This window comes from Stylophora pistillata, chromosome 10 (genome assembly GCF_964205215.1).
Source record: "Stylophora pistillata chromosome 10, jaStyPist1.2, whole genome shotgun sequence".
NCBI classification, from domain to species: domain Eukaryota; kingdom Metazoa; phylum Cnidaria; class Anthozoa; order Scleractinia; family Pocilloporidae; genus Stylophora; species Stylophora pistillata.
In genome coordinates this window covers 26,257,922-26,271,500 of record NC_142528.1, presented here as the reverse complement: position 1 = coordinate 26,271,500, position 13,579 = coordinate 26,257,922, and the positions used below count along the sequence as shown (strand labels likewise).

The 13,579-nt window shown below is 39.0% G+C and overlaps 1 long non-coding RNA gene across 1 annotated transcript; it reads right to left on the bottom strand.

The window, feature by feature from the left end:
- Positions 1-4,994: 4,994 nt before the first annotated feature.
- On the bottom strand, positions 4,995-6,327 carry LOC148722420 (uncharacterized). Its single transcript, XR_015992321.1, has 3 exons — positions 6,202-6,327; positions 5,619-5,831; positions 4,995-5,378 (listed from the first exon to the last, which is right to left on the bottom strand). It is a non-coding gene; the product is annotated as an uncharacterized LOC148722420 (long non-coding RNA).
- Between the last annotated feature and the right edge of the window lie 7,252 nt (positions 6,328-13,579).

Here is a 13,579-nt window from a genome sequence, read left to right as displayed (position 1 = left end):
TGCAAAACTTAATGCAGTGAAAATGGACTAAATTAATTAAATTAAATTATGTTTATAGACTCTTTATAACACTTTAAATATGATCTTATACATTGTCTTGAATAAACTTCTTTGGTAACAAGACAGAAGTTTGTTAATTTGCTTACATTTCAGACAAGTAAGTGTCGCTTTTTTAAGCTAGGATTGATCATCGAGCCTAGCATACACGACAACTTGATGGAGAGTGGCTGTAGCATCTTTCCATCTTACTATCCCGACCAAAATTTTCCCATTACCGGGATCCGGACCGTTTTTACCAGCTTATCCCAATCTCGGTCAAATCTCATAATTAACTCTCTAATTCCCAGGAGTGAGCTAGACAGAATTTCTCTTTATAATATCAATACAATATCAAGCAGACAAGTGAGTAGATTTAAGTAAAATATCCATTAGGTTGATTATTAGAATAGTGTGGCAGGCAGTAAGGAGAATAACCAATGAGATCTCGGGAGTGACAGGGTTGAAGAAAGAGGACCAGTCAATGAAGTCTAAATCGGCCACTACAGGGGAACGGAAATGCACCCCTTCTACATTTTATCGATGATTAAGACACGCCCATTAAAATGAGACTTTGATGCTAGATATGCATGGTAACCGCTAAGCCTCAGAAGTGTGCATGTTTCCGACGTATCAAGATAAGAGTTAACCGTTAGATGTAAAACGGCAAAACATTTAGCCATTGGGTGTGAAAAGTGACAACTTTTAACCGTTAGGCTCTGTTCGCACTACATCGATCGAAAAATTTGGTTTGGTGTTTGCAAACTTCAAAATGAAAATTTACCAATAACGAATTTTTTGTTTTCGTAACTGAAGCGTTCGTACTTATGCGAATCGTTTGTATAACCCCAAATGTCAATCAATCGAAAGGGATAAAGGCTGATAGTTTCTAAAGAAACTGTTTGGGGCTGCGTCGGTGGGGGTGACGAAATAATCTTGGGTTTCCCCCACGTGACCAATAGCTTAGCAACGGTTACTATCCGCTATCTTGGTGTCCCTCGATCGTAAACAAACCGTATCTAACGAAGAGTTCATGTGAGAAAGAAGGGATGGTTTTATGCATTGTTGTTGGCTGTTCGAGCAACAGTGGAAAGCATAAAGACTAAGGATTTTTTCGTATATTAATTTAATAATTTTATTATTTCTATAGCGCAAAATTCATTAGATATATGATCTAATGCGCTATACCTAAGATCATTACAAATCAAGGGGAAGAACAGGAGGAACTAGAAATTGTTGTATGGTTCGAGGCTTGCGGCTGTTGCAGATCCTCGAATTTTTGGTCGAGCGTTTCTTTGAGCTTCTTAGCCGATGAGAAATCGATGTCTTTAGCCCTCGCATACGGCACCTCATTGACATATGTCGGCAAACTCCATGAGCATTTTACCTGAGTGCAAGCGAGCTTGGGGTGTCACGAAAACTCACACCCCGAAAACTCAGACCTCAGACCTCAGACTCCGAAAACTCAGACCCCTCGAAAATTCAAGAGATAAACTCGACTCAGGGAATTAATGTAAGTAAAAAATTTGTAATTAATTATATCCATAGAGAAATTATGAAAATTTGCAATGAAACATCTCTGTATATTTTTTAAAATATTTTGATTTGTAATATAACAGATCCAAATTTCGCCGTTAACTAACCTTGAATTATTCGCTTTGTACATATATGCATATAAGGGAATCAGTGACTTCGCGATTAATTAACTGCGAAATGTTCGTCTGAATATATGAGGGAATCGGTGACTTCGCGATTAATTAACTGCGAAATGTTCGTCTGAATATTGTAGGGAATCGGTGACTTCGCGATTAATTAACGGCGAAATGTTCGTCTGAATAGATAAGGCATCATTTCCTTCTCAATTAGTTGAGTGCAACATCTACCTCCGCATTTCTATCAAAAATTTAATTATGTCACACATTTCAACCAAGTTTTAACATTGTTTGTTCCCTTATCGCTAATGGTATCCCTAAGTTCTCTCTCTAAAGTACGTCACTCTTGCACACACTAAGATTAACATTAACTGAGTAGAAGCTTGATCGTTCACTTTTAGATACTAAATCTGCAGCCTTTTTGGATTTACCGATCGTGGATATACAGCGAATTCTAGACATATTGTATAAGCATACCAACGCGACAACTCTAACGAATAGTGAACTTCAAACGAAATCTTTGTAAGAATGGCTTAATTAAACTCATGGAGGTCCCAGCCGAGGTGCGCAGAAATTCCCAAACATCCTACTGTGAGAAATAGGAAAAACATGAACATTTCGCAGTTAATTAATCGCGAAATCATTGATTTCCTTATATGTGAAGATGTACATTTCGCAGTTAATTAATCGCGAAGTTAGTGATGCCCTTGTATATTGAGACGAATATTTTGCAGTTAATTAATCGCGAAGTACCTGATTTCCTTATATATGTAGACGAACATTTCGCATTTAATTAATCGCGAAGTCACTGATGCCCTGATATATTGAGACGAATATTTTGCAGTTAGTAGTCGCGAAGTACCTGATTTCCTAATGTATGTAGACGAACATTTCGCAGTTAATTAATGGCGAAGTCACTGATGCCCTAATATATTGAGACGAATATTTTGCAGTTAATTAATCGCGAAGTACCTGATTTCCTTATATGTGTAGACGAACATTTCGCAGTTAAGTAATCACGAAGTACCTGATTTCCTAATGTATGTAGACGAACATTTCGCACTTAATTAATGGCGAAGTCACTGATGCCCTAATATATTGAGACGAATATTTTGCAGTTAATTAATCGCAAAGTTAACTGATTTCCTTATATGTGTAGACAAACATTTCGCAGTTAACTAACTGCAAAGTCCTTTGCTTCTGTAACATATACAAAGAGACATTTTTGCTAAATTTCATTTGTCTCTATAGAGTGACATAAATGCAAACTTTGCAATTGTAAAATCTCTCGTGCTCTCACGACATACTTGCCGGCGATTACTTTGCCTACAACTGAGGTTACAAATCCCGACACCATTTGGTTAAACGCCTCCAGACTCTTGAACGCCTTGAACTGCTTCTTGGTGTAGAAGCTGGTCTCAAGAACGAGGTAACTCAGCAAGTTCGACACTTCCACAGGAGGCAAGCATTTTGGACTGAACTTCTCGGCTGGTATGCTTGCATGGTCAACCCCGATGACCGAGATCTTTTGCAAACATCTTTCCTTCCAACTCTCTAAGCTTTCGGCATACTCAGAGAACACTGGGATACCTTAAGAGGAATGCCAGATACTTTTAACGCTTTTTTCTTTCTGGATATTCATGTAGTTGGCGAAATGATACGGCGATAAGAGAGAGGGCTTCACTACAGAAATCGACTAATTATTCAGAAATTTGACACCCGAGCGACACCAACATGGCGGACACTAACTTCAGCAAAGCTTGAGACGTCACCTGAAACCCAAGAATATCAACAAAGTTGAAATGGTAAATTGGCCACCGTTACGATTATGTTACGATTATATTGAAATTAATCGAAAGGGATACCGAGATTTCATGAATGTCGTTTCCGGTCAAAAACAGATCGCAAAGCGATTTGACCTTTCTCCACTTGGATCTATCTCTAATGGGGTCAGTACGTAATAGTAATTTACGTAATAATTTGCTTCACATCAGTTGTAAAACATGATACTCCGTTGACGGGTATCTGTCATGGAAGAACAGATTTTCTCGCGCGACAAAAGATTGGAATGTTTGAAGTTTGGGGGCACTTACGAAAATTTTGGTGACTCAAAAAAGTCGTTTGTACTGAAAATGGTTTCGTGTTGACAGATTTTTTTTTGCAAAACAAACAAAATTTCGCGCAGTGCGAACGGTCATTTTCTTTTTAAACACGAAGGCGCGCTATAAAAGGAGCCTTAGGTCCCACTGGACCATTTGTCAATCAACGGTCGTGTGATGTAGAACTCTTAGAGTCAAGTCAGCTTGAGCTACAGCTACTCCAAAGCAGTGAACAGCGGGCGCATTCCTTAAAACTGTTTTATGTCTTCATCACAATACAAGAATTTTTGAGATTTGTATTTCCTTTCTCCAATGGAAACTTTCTTTATTTGTGGCGGTAAATTTGAGATCGAAGTAGGTGGTTCGCTCGTTACCTCATGCCACCATGCTGGTGGAAGTAAACAATAGATATATCATTAGCTCCTTTTGTTCCTCTACTAGCATTTGAATTTGACCCGCACACGTCAACGGTGAGTGACAAATGAGCCACGGTCTTCCCAGGGAAGACTTCTTTATATAGCGCGCCTTCGTGTTTAAGTAGCCTATGTACAGCCCCCCTACCCCCTAAAGATAATCGGGAAGGGCCCCTTTCCCAATTTTCTTTTAGAAGGCAGGGAGGGGCTGTTCACAGGCTTCCGCAAAGGAAAGATGTTAACTGTAAGCCGTAAAATGACCACCTTTTTAACCGTTATCCGTAAAAGCCATCACCCCATTGAGATCCTCAGATAACAGCACGATATGCGTCTTTTTATTGTCTTACAACCGGACTTCTTGGATCTCGGTTCTTTTAAGCGACCATTCCTAATTCTTCTTGGAATAATTCCAGAATCTCATATCCTGATCATATTTACGATCCGAAATCTTGCACCCCTAAACGTTTTGACGCATTGAGCGGCGAAGCTGGGCAAAAGAGCGACGAAGACGCGAGAGGTGTGGAACGGAAAATAGTGGGAGAAACTGTTACTCAGATGACGTAAAACCGGAGGTAAAACGGAAATGCACTTTTGCCCTTTTAACCCCCATTGCGTGTTTGTTTTTAGTTTTGATCATGTGATCCAACAGTTGGCACAGACAAAAACTCGATTGTTTCGAGTCGAGGGAAAAGTTTGGCTGTACTTCTTTCGTTGTCAAGTCACACTCAGTATGGATGATATAGAAAATTTAAGAGATACGCTGTTGAAGCAACGCAAATGGGTACCGAAATGAAGGTAGGAGTTTAAATCTTATATTTAATCTACTTCAAGTGCTACTGCACGCGACTTTTGTCTTAAACAAAGGCAATTGATTCTGGTGCTCTAAGCCTCGAAGGCTCATGTTGAATTAGAACGATTTCTGAGCCCCATGCCCTCGACCGACTAGCACTAAGCACAACTATTAGTCTAACTCTTGGTAGTTCCGTAGTTCATGATAACAAGTCTATGGAATCTTCTTAAAAATATATAGGTTAGGACTAACTGATGGTGACACACGTTTTTAACCGTCTCTTCCATGATGATAAATAAGATATCAAAGTCTTCTTTTAAATCCGTGCCCGGCTTGCTGCAGAAGTCAGCTGCACGGCTGGCTCACTTTCTGTGAAACATCTCTTTGCCTGGGTGCAAAAGAAAACGCATAATTATCAACCACTCTTAAAGAGTCAACGAACCTTTTAACTCTTCAGTTCCTATTTAAGATTGTGTGCGTTGTATTCAACTTAATTAGTCGTATTTCTAGGTTAATTTTCGAACAGAACTCTATTTTGTGCCTTGACATGCCTGTTCGACGGTTACTTTCTCTTTACTCCCAATTCTACCTATGTACATTGAAGGAGCAAGGCAGAACTATTGCTCACCCGGCAAATACGAAATCATCGACCATTTCTGTGAATTTGACGGTTCCACACCACACTGAAATTTGCAAGTGCAGATCTGCATTCTCGTAGAATGTGCGAACTCAACCAACATTAATTGTACATTATCAAGAGCCTACACACTTAAGTAGTCTGGAGATGTTATTGAAACTGCTCAACCTTTCCAGCTCTCCTGCAGCAGTTGTTATTTCGAACCTGAAATTAGAATTTAATAATTTCTTTTTCTTGCCATGGACAGAAATATCACCGAAGCATTCAGAGCCCGAGGACAGCATTCGCACTTATTATTCTGTGTTGGGCTTCATATGTAGCGACCCACGAATGGTAGTAATAGGAGGAATAGTGTCCCCCTATTACCACTGCTGATTACCTGCCTAACGGGTCCCCCTTCATATTTAAATGTAGTTAATTATTGGTGAAAAACAATAAACCCAAAATCACATTTGCTCGCAATGTACATTGACTGACATTATTTACATACGGCTACAAATTGCTGCAATATTTTGGTTACTAATAATCAGACAGAGGAAACCTCAACGGAAAGGGTGCAAATTTTGGAACATACAATAATCATCTGTCATAAAAATTGGTACTCTTCCTCGACATCGAGCAAAGTTATTGAACTTTGCTAAGTGCTTGCGCCACTGATTCTTCTGTCAGCTTCGAGATGCAGAGAGCTACGCTTTGCACTTGAACTCAAAGATGAACAATATGGGACTCTTAGGAATACTGACTCTCTCTCAGAAAAGGGGAATATAACCCTTTTCTAGAAGGAGAAGACTAATCATTTGCCTTGTTTCAGAGTCAGAGAGGCAAATAGTATTTCACGACGAGCACTTCATTGATCCGTATCCTCCATTTACATGAGGACTCTTTTCCTCCTTCTATTGCGCGAATTTTTCGCACTGAGATGTGCATACTTTGATAAATTTAAAATATCGGTAATTAAAATTATCACGATACTCTAGAAAACGTAACTCCAGCTCACAAAAGTCACGAAGTTCATGAGAATTGACTGTTTCCACAGCATTCATTTATTTATGAGTAAACAAAACGACTTTGCTTTGAGCTCTATCATAATTTAAACGATGACTTGAATTTACTTCCATCACAGTGGTCATGAACAATACCTGTATTGTAACAGTCGTTATGGATATCATATGCGTCTGAGTTAAAGATATATCTCACATGGAATGAAAAAGTCTTTCAGTTATTCGTTTAGATCATGCAAACTGTTGCCATTCTAGATCTAATCAAACTTAAGCGTCATTTTTTTGAAGTGAAACAACCCCTTTAATTGGGATGTCACAACTATGGATCAGCAGGCCGCGGAACCTCCGGAACCAGCAAAACCTCCAGAATCTGCGGAAGCCATAATATTTTCTAAATGAAATTAAAAAAAACCCTCGATACTGGTCGAAATTTCGTTTTCGGGTATAAAGAAGATTAAATTTTAAAGAGAAATATTAAATTTTAAAGAGAAATAAAGAGAACGCCCTTGACGTTCAACTAGAAATAATTAACTTAAATTGTGGCGACATTCACCGCACAAGGATGTTAGTAGTATGAACCATAATTTGAAAGCTCTAACGGTTTGGGTTCTGCGATGTCCGAATAGCACCCATTAGAAGGCTCTGAGCAAACTTTTAGGATGGAATTGGCGGCCTTTTATTCCATTTCATTGTACATGACCCTCGAATGAGTAACATTAACATAAAGTAACATCACCATCCGTGAATCCTGTGGCATTTTTACTTGCAGCGTTTTGCCTTCAGTGGATTCGTTAGGTTGGCGTTACTCACAGACGTGCATGCAAAGCAGGCAAAGGAGATGAACCAAAACCTAGCTAAATCAGTGGCCCATGAAATTCACACGATGTGAAGGAACAACCACTTGAGTGGGGGTAATTTTTCTTTATTCAAAACTGAGGGGGGCTTTGGGATTTTCGGTTTTGCGGTTTTGACTGTTTTTTGGATCGGTTTTTCGGTTTTTGGGCCAAAAAGGTTCGGTTTTTCGGTTTTGATATTCAGAGCGGTTTGCGGATTTTACGTGTTCTTGCATTCGGTTTTCAGTTTTCAGTTTTCACGAAAACTCTAATGCGGTTTTCGATTTTTCCTTTTCGACCCCTTTAAAGATGAAAATGTAGCGGTTTTGTCAGGTTTGCATGCGGTTTTCGGTTTTGCTGCCTTTTTTCGTCGGTTTTTCGGTTTTGGAGGCTTTTTCTGCGGTTTCCCAGAGACCCCAATGCCCCCCTCAAAGCTAGCTCAGTTGTTTTGAGGTTGAAAGCGCGACTGTTCACTCTAATGCAAATTCTTATATTTCGCCCCTTGCGCGACGTGAACTTCTATGCATACTCGCGGAGGCTCAATGTGTGAGCTTGAGCTACCTGTGGTTCGAAAAAAAAAATGTTTCTCTTCTATCGTAATCTTCTTTATGCCCGAAAACGAAAATTTGAGCAGTTTTAAAGCTTTTTCGGTTTTTATCCATTTCATTTATTATTTTTCCAAAAGATTAATGGTCCGCTGGTTTCGCTGGTTCATGAGGTTGCGGAGTGTGCTGATCCAGTTTAGTGCACATCAGTTGCTATTGTTGGTCCTTGCCGATTGCATATTCAAAATAATCAATTTAAAGAGACAATGTCGTGATATATCGAATGATTGTTACAATCATAGACAGTTGCCTTCAAATCACAAGACAATCGTGTGTGAAGGTGGACAAACCCAGAAAGGAACGAGGATGATCAAAGACCGAAACGAGCTTTTAAAATTTCCTGTCTGCTGCAAATTGTCTTGGGTAGGTCCACATCAGCTGTATAAGCCGCCACTACTGACCAGCATTACTAAGTAATTCATGTATGTATGTATGTATGTATGCATGCATGCATGCATGCATGTAACATTGGACTAGCAACGGATTCAAATAGCTTCCGTCTTGGATTACAGACTCGCTGAAGGAATTATTAGAGTAAAGAAGGCATTAGCTCGAGCAAATTGCAACTGGCTTGAAGAACTATGGCGTTCGAACCCCGAATCTGATTACATGGTTATCTTAGATCAGCACTGAATATTACGTCATGCCAGTTAAAGCCATATTTACGAAATTCTTTATGCATCTAGAGACATGGGCATAAAATAGCTTATCAAGGAAATTTAAGCAACTACCTAAATGCTCAGTTTTAATCATAAAAATTGCAAAATATATAACGAAAATAAAGCCAGTAATTTAACAGATTGGTTTGGGTTATCAATTTGAAAAATAAATTAGATAAATAGGAAATGATAGGCCAACAATGAAAAGGTTAAATTTGGTTATGAATTGAAAACCACTATATAGGTAAAAACTTTAAGCCTATAAGTAAAGGCTAAATTAAGGATTAAAATTAACAAATGGTAAACACCACAGCGTACACTATTGAGTTATGGATGCACTTGGGAGGTTGCTAAGCACGAAAGAAGCGTAAGAGTCGCTCGAGGCGATAGCCGAGAGCGACTCTAGCTTCTTGAGTGCTTAGCAAACCTCCCAAGTGCATCCATAACTCAATAGTGTACGCTGTGGTGTTTACCATTTGTTTTATAACATAACATTAACACATTGTAGCTAAAGAGTTCCCTTTTATTTAACAAATCTTACGTGACCAGAAAAAAACAAGCGCGCGCGAAAAAATAGTCTTTGCATTTGCTCACGTCAGCAACGTACACCCATGGGCAAATGGGGGACGCTAAATTGACCAATCAGAGCGCGCGCTTTACTTTGGTTATGTTATAATACACAATAGGAGCCATTAATTAGAAGCACAGTTGCCCTCACAACCTCTTATCGTCAACCGCTCAATGAATTAATGATTGACTAGGTAAAGGAATCGATGGATCAATGAGTTAATGAATATTCTAGCATATGATTGAGTGTTTGATCATCCTTGAGTTTAATCTGCATGTATCGCAAACGTATCGGCTCTGTTATCTCAAACCCATATTTTAATGGAAATACAAGAACTATTTAACTGCCCGATTCATGGCCCCTGCGTGAAGCGACGATATTGCTGTTTCTACCAGATATCATATTCTGCAGAGTCACAGGAAAATCGTGTCTCCTTAGTGGTCAAAGGAGTACGGCGAAAGGAACAAGTTGATTCAGAAAAGGTCATAATCAGGGCTGCACAGCGCATATGTTACCTTGAGCAACATCATCGAGGAAGGTCACGAATGGAAGAGAGTACTGTACAAACATTTAAATCATTTCCAGAGAGCATTCAGTGATATACACAGGGAAACCTTATATAATTTTCTCCGGACATAGTTTCTGTGACATAAAGTATTTCTATACTGGCTTACGTTGCTCAGCGAGATGCTCTGAGCTTCCATGCCGGTCCGGTTTCCAACAGGTTCGACAGGGTTGCTCCGTGGGCGTTGTTCCTCAACATCGTTATCGACCGAGTACTGTCCAAAACAATAAAGGCATAGGGAAATAAGGATGAGGATTTAAGCTGCACTAACTGATCTCTGTACTTCGTTGGGGATCAGAATGTTGACGAATGACTGTGCGCGATTAGGGGAAGCTACAAAGCTTGAACACATGCTGTCTCTCTAATAATCTTGCGTATCTAATGATCATGAAAGATTCCAACAATGAGCTTTTCAAACTGGACATCGGACTTCCGAGGAGAGAAAAGGAAAAGAGGCCTTTCAAATCCGCCTACAGGAGGACTGCGTTGGTTAAACACAGGATTTTATATATCAGCTCAGAGCAAGCTTCGCAGTTTTCGGGAAACCTAAACGGGGGAAGGAATCTTGTTGATGCCCTGAGCACCGCTTGGACTTAAAGGAGCGATGACTATTATTAGTTTAGGTTTCGTCGCCACAACATCGCTCCGCATCCCGTCGCATTCTGTAGAAAATTAGGTTCATTGCATCGAAAAATAGTTTGAAATCCGAAATCGCAAATGAACTTCTTGTCGGTTGACCATGAAAAAAAAACGCGTTTTCTTTCGCACAAATATTTCATCAAGGAACGGAAAGCTTCTATGCACTTATGCGTCAATTAATTCTAAGCTCCCGGGCAACCCCCAGGAACTCGAACTTATGAAGATTGTTTCGTTTGAATTCCCGCCGCCAGGGGCGAAATTTGAGTTCAAATGCCCCACCCAAGTGCCACATTTCAGATTTGATCGTCAGTTTTTTAAGGCAACATTAGCAACTGTGACTTTGCAAGAGTGAACTTTTAACCTTTAGACACCTCCATAATAAAAGATAAAACGCGTTTATTCCGCTGGAAAGACTCGACAGTTTAATTTCAAATCTCGCCCCACCCAAGCAAGGTTTAAATTCCCCACCCTTTTAGGCACATGACAGTCAAATGCTTGACAGCTACCCGGGGCTGGGGATGAGGGAATTAGCTTGCCTCTAACAAGTGAAATATAACGTGTGCGCTTCGAGAAATACAGTAGAACAGTAAGGTTTATGGGCCTGATTCTCTCTTGAGGTCCTATCAATCCCGAGCCCAGGGTCATTTTGGCTCCCTGCCAGCGGTATGGCCCTAGGATTGAGACTGAAGTTCTGGGGATTCTGAGGTTTTATTTTAGAAGCCAGCCCTTGCTATGACATCTTTTATTAAGCTTAACGATGACATCTTTGCTCAGAAGCGATCTCATCAATAGAAGGTAGAGTGTGAAACCAGTAATAACAACATAAAAAAGTGTAATATGCACTCGACACTTTCGGAGTAATGAGGTCGCATAAAATTTAATGTTCAATATCTTGACCTCTGACAACGTTTCGTTGACGTATCGTTGACGTATATCGTTGACCGTTTAAAGCGGGTCACGGTCTAGATTGTTGTCTCTGAGTTTTATCAAAAGGGTGAAAAAATTTGAAACATGAAACCAAGCTTTTAATGCATTTTGGATTCGACCTTGTGTGTACCTGTATTCTCTTAGCTCAGTTGGCATCTGGAAAAGTATTAAGTACAGGTAATATAACAGATCGACCGCAATTTTCCATTGTCCAAGAAATGATGATAATAATGTTCAAAACCAAAGTGAAAGCACAAGGTGCACTTGAGTGGTTTCTCAAAAGTTAAGAACATTTATCGTTGAGCTCTTTTATATGTTCAGTAAGTTTATAGTATAGGTTGTTTTTCATGTCAGCTTAGTGCAGCATTTTTTTGGCAAATCGCATTACTTGATCAACAGAAGAGGAAAAAATACACCATCAATAAACTGGCATCGAAGCTAAGGCATAACTGGTTTATTTTTGACAAATGTGACAGTTGACCCACAATTAATTATAACTTTAGAATACCCGGCCACATCATTTCCATGTCATTGAATAAGAATAGCGTCTATTGTGTTATGCCTCATTCTTCAAAGCCTCCCGACATATGTAAATGATGTGGACGGGTATTCTGAAGTTGCTCCATAACTTGTTACTGGTATCAAATGGTTTACAGAACATCAAAAGTGTGGACTGTTGATGGTTGTGTCTCTCAACCTATGAGTACAGAAGAATTTCTACAGTTATTCTATAACACCTGATTTTGTTTACAATTTTATGTAATAAACAACTACCTTTTTAAAAGACTTATGAATAAATTTATTTTTGGTTGTTCATTCCAAATTGCTTGAGAAAAATTATATTATTATGGGTGAATGATATGAATGCAAAATTTCAGAGACCTTTGTACAATTATGTTAGGGCAAAACACATGAATCATGTGCAAAAATAGTTGATTCAAACCTGCAAATGCCATGGTGCATTTGGGAAAAATAACTGTTCAATCAAAGCAAAAGTTTTCAAACTGTTTTTACTAAGTTATTTCAGCCGTTTGAAAAGTTCAAAGGCAAAGTTTTTTACCTTCTTGTACACTGAATGTCCCTTCCCTGCATTGAATTACCTCTCTGTATTGTGCCCTCTAAAAACTACATTTCTCTTAGCCATTTGGATTGAAGAAAATTTTCCATGGATATTCATGGTATGGTAATTATATGAATGTAACTTACATATTTTATCATTTTATTCTTGTTTGTCTATGGACTCCAAAGAGGACCAATAGCTGTTGCTGATGAAACTTTAATCAGGCAGGTGTCCCCTACCTCCCCCCTTGAAGCATCAGTTATGTTCGGATTTGTGGTTAGCAGTTTTAGGGAATTTGAGACCATTTCTCCCTAATCCTACATTTTGCATTCACATAATTATATAAAGAAAGACTACGCATGCACCATAATTATGGTAACCCTTCTTTGAGAATTGATATCATGAAATTGAAAGGAACTGATTGGAAATCAAAGTGTAGTTCCAGGTCCTTTATTGTTTTTTTTTTTTTTTTTATGCATTTTTGTTTTTGATACAAATAATAAAAATTCTTGAATCTTATTGGCTAAGAGAAATGTAGGAAACATGATGCAGAAATGGGTTTCAAGTTAGTACATCAAAGGGTAATTCAGTACAAAAATTAGAAAAATAAAAAAAAGAGCATTCAGGTTGCTTGATTACCTCTGAGTGGGCCTAAAGTTTACATCAGCTCAGAGGTGTGAGTGAAAACAATGACTTGCATATTGAGCAGGTTTTCTTTAGCACACTGTGAAAAGCAGTGCTCTCTGGTTGTCAGTTTGGAGAAGTTACATGTACATGTCTCCAGAAAAATATTCCTGACATAATTGAAAAATTAAAAGCTGAGTTTAAAAATTTGCTTGAACTTGCCAAACCACACCACCGGGAGCTACATTCCCTACTCTTTGCGATAAGTGTGTGGGTTCTTTAATGTCCCCTGCTAACCAGTACGGAGAAGATGCAAGAGACAGGCCTATGGTTTTTTCATCGTTATCCAAGAAGACTAGAATGTCTATCCATTTCTTGATATGATAGAAAGGTAGCACATTCACCTCAGTTATTTTAAAACCCTAAGTGTTGGTCTGGTCTGAGGCTCAAACCCTTGACCTCCTTCACAGC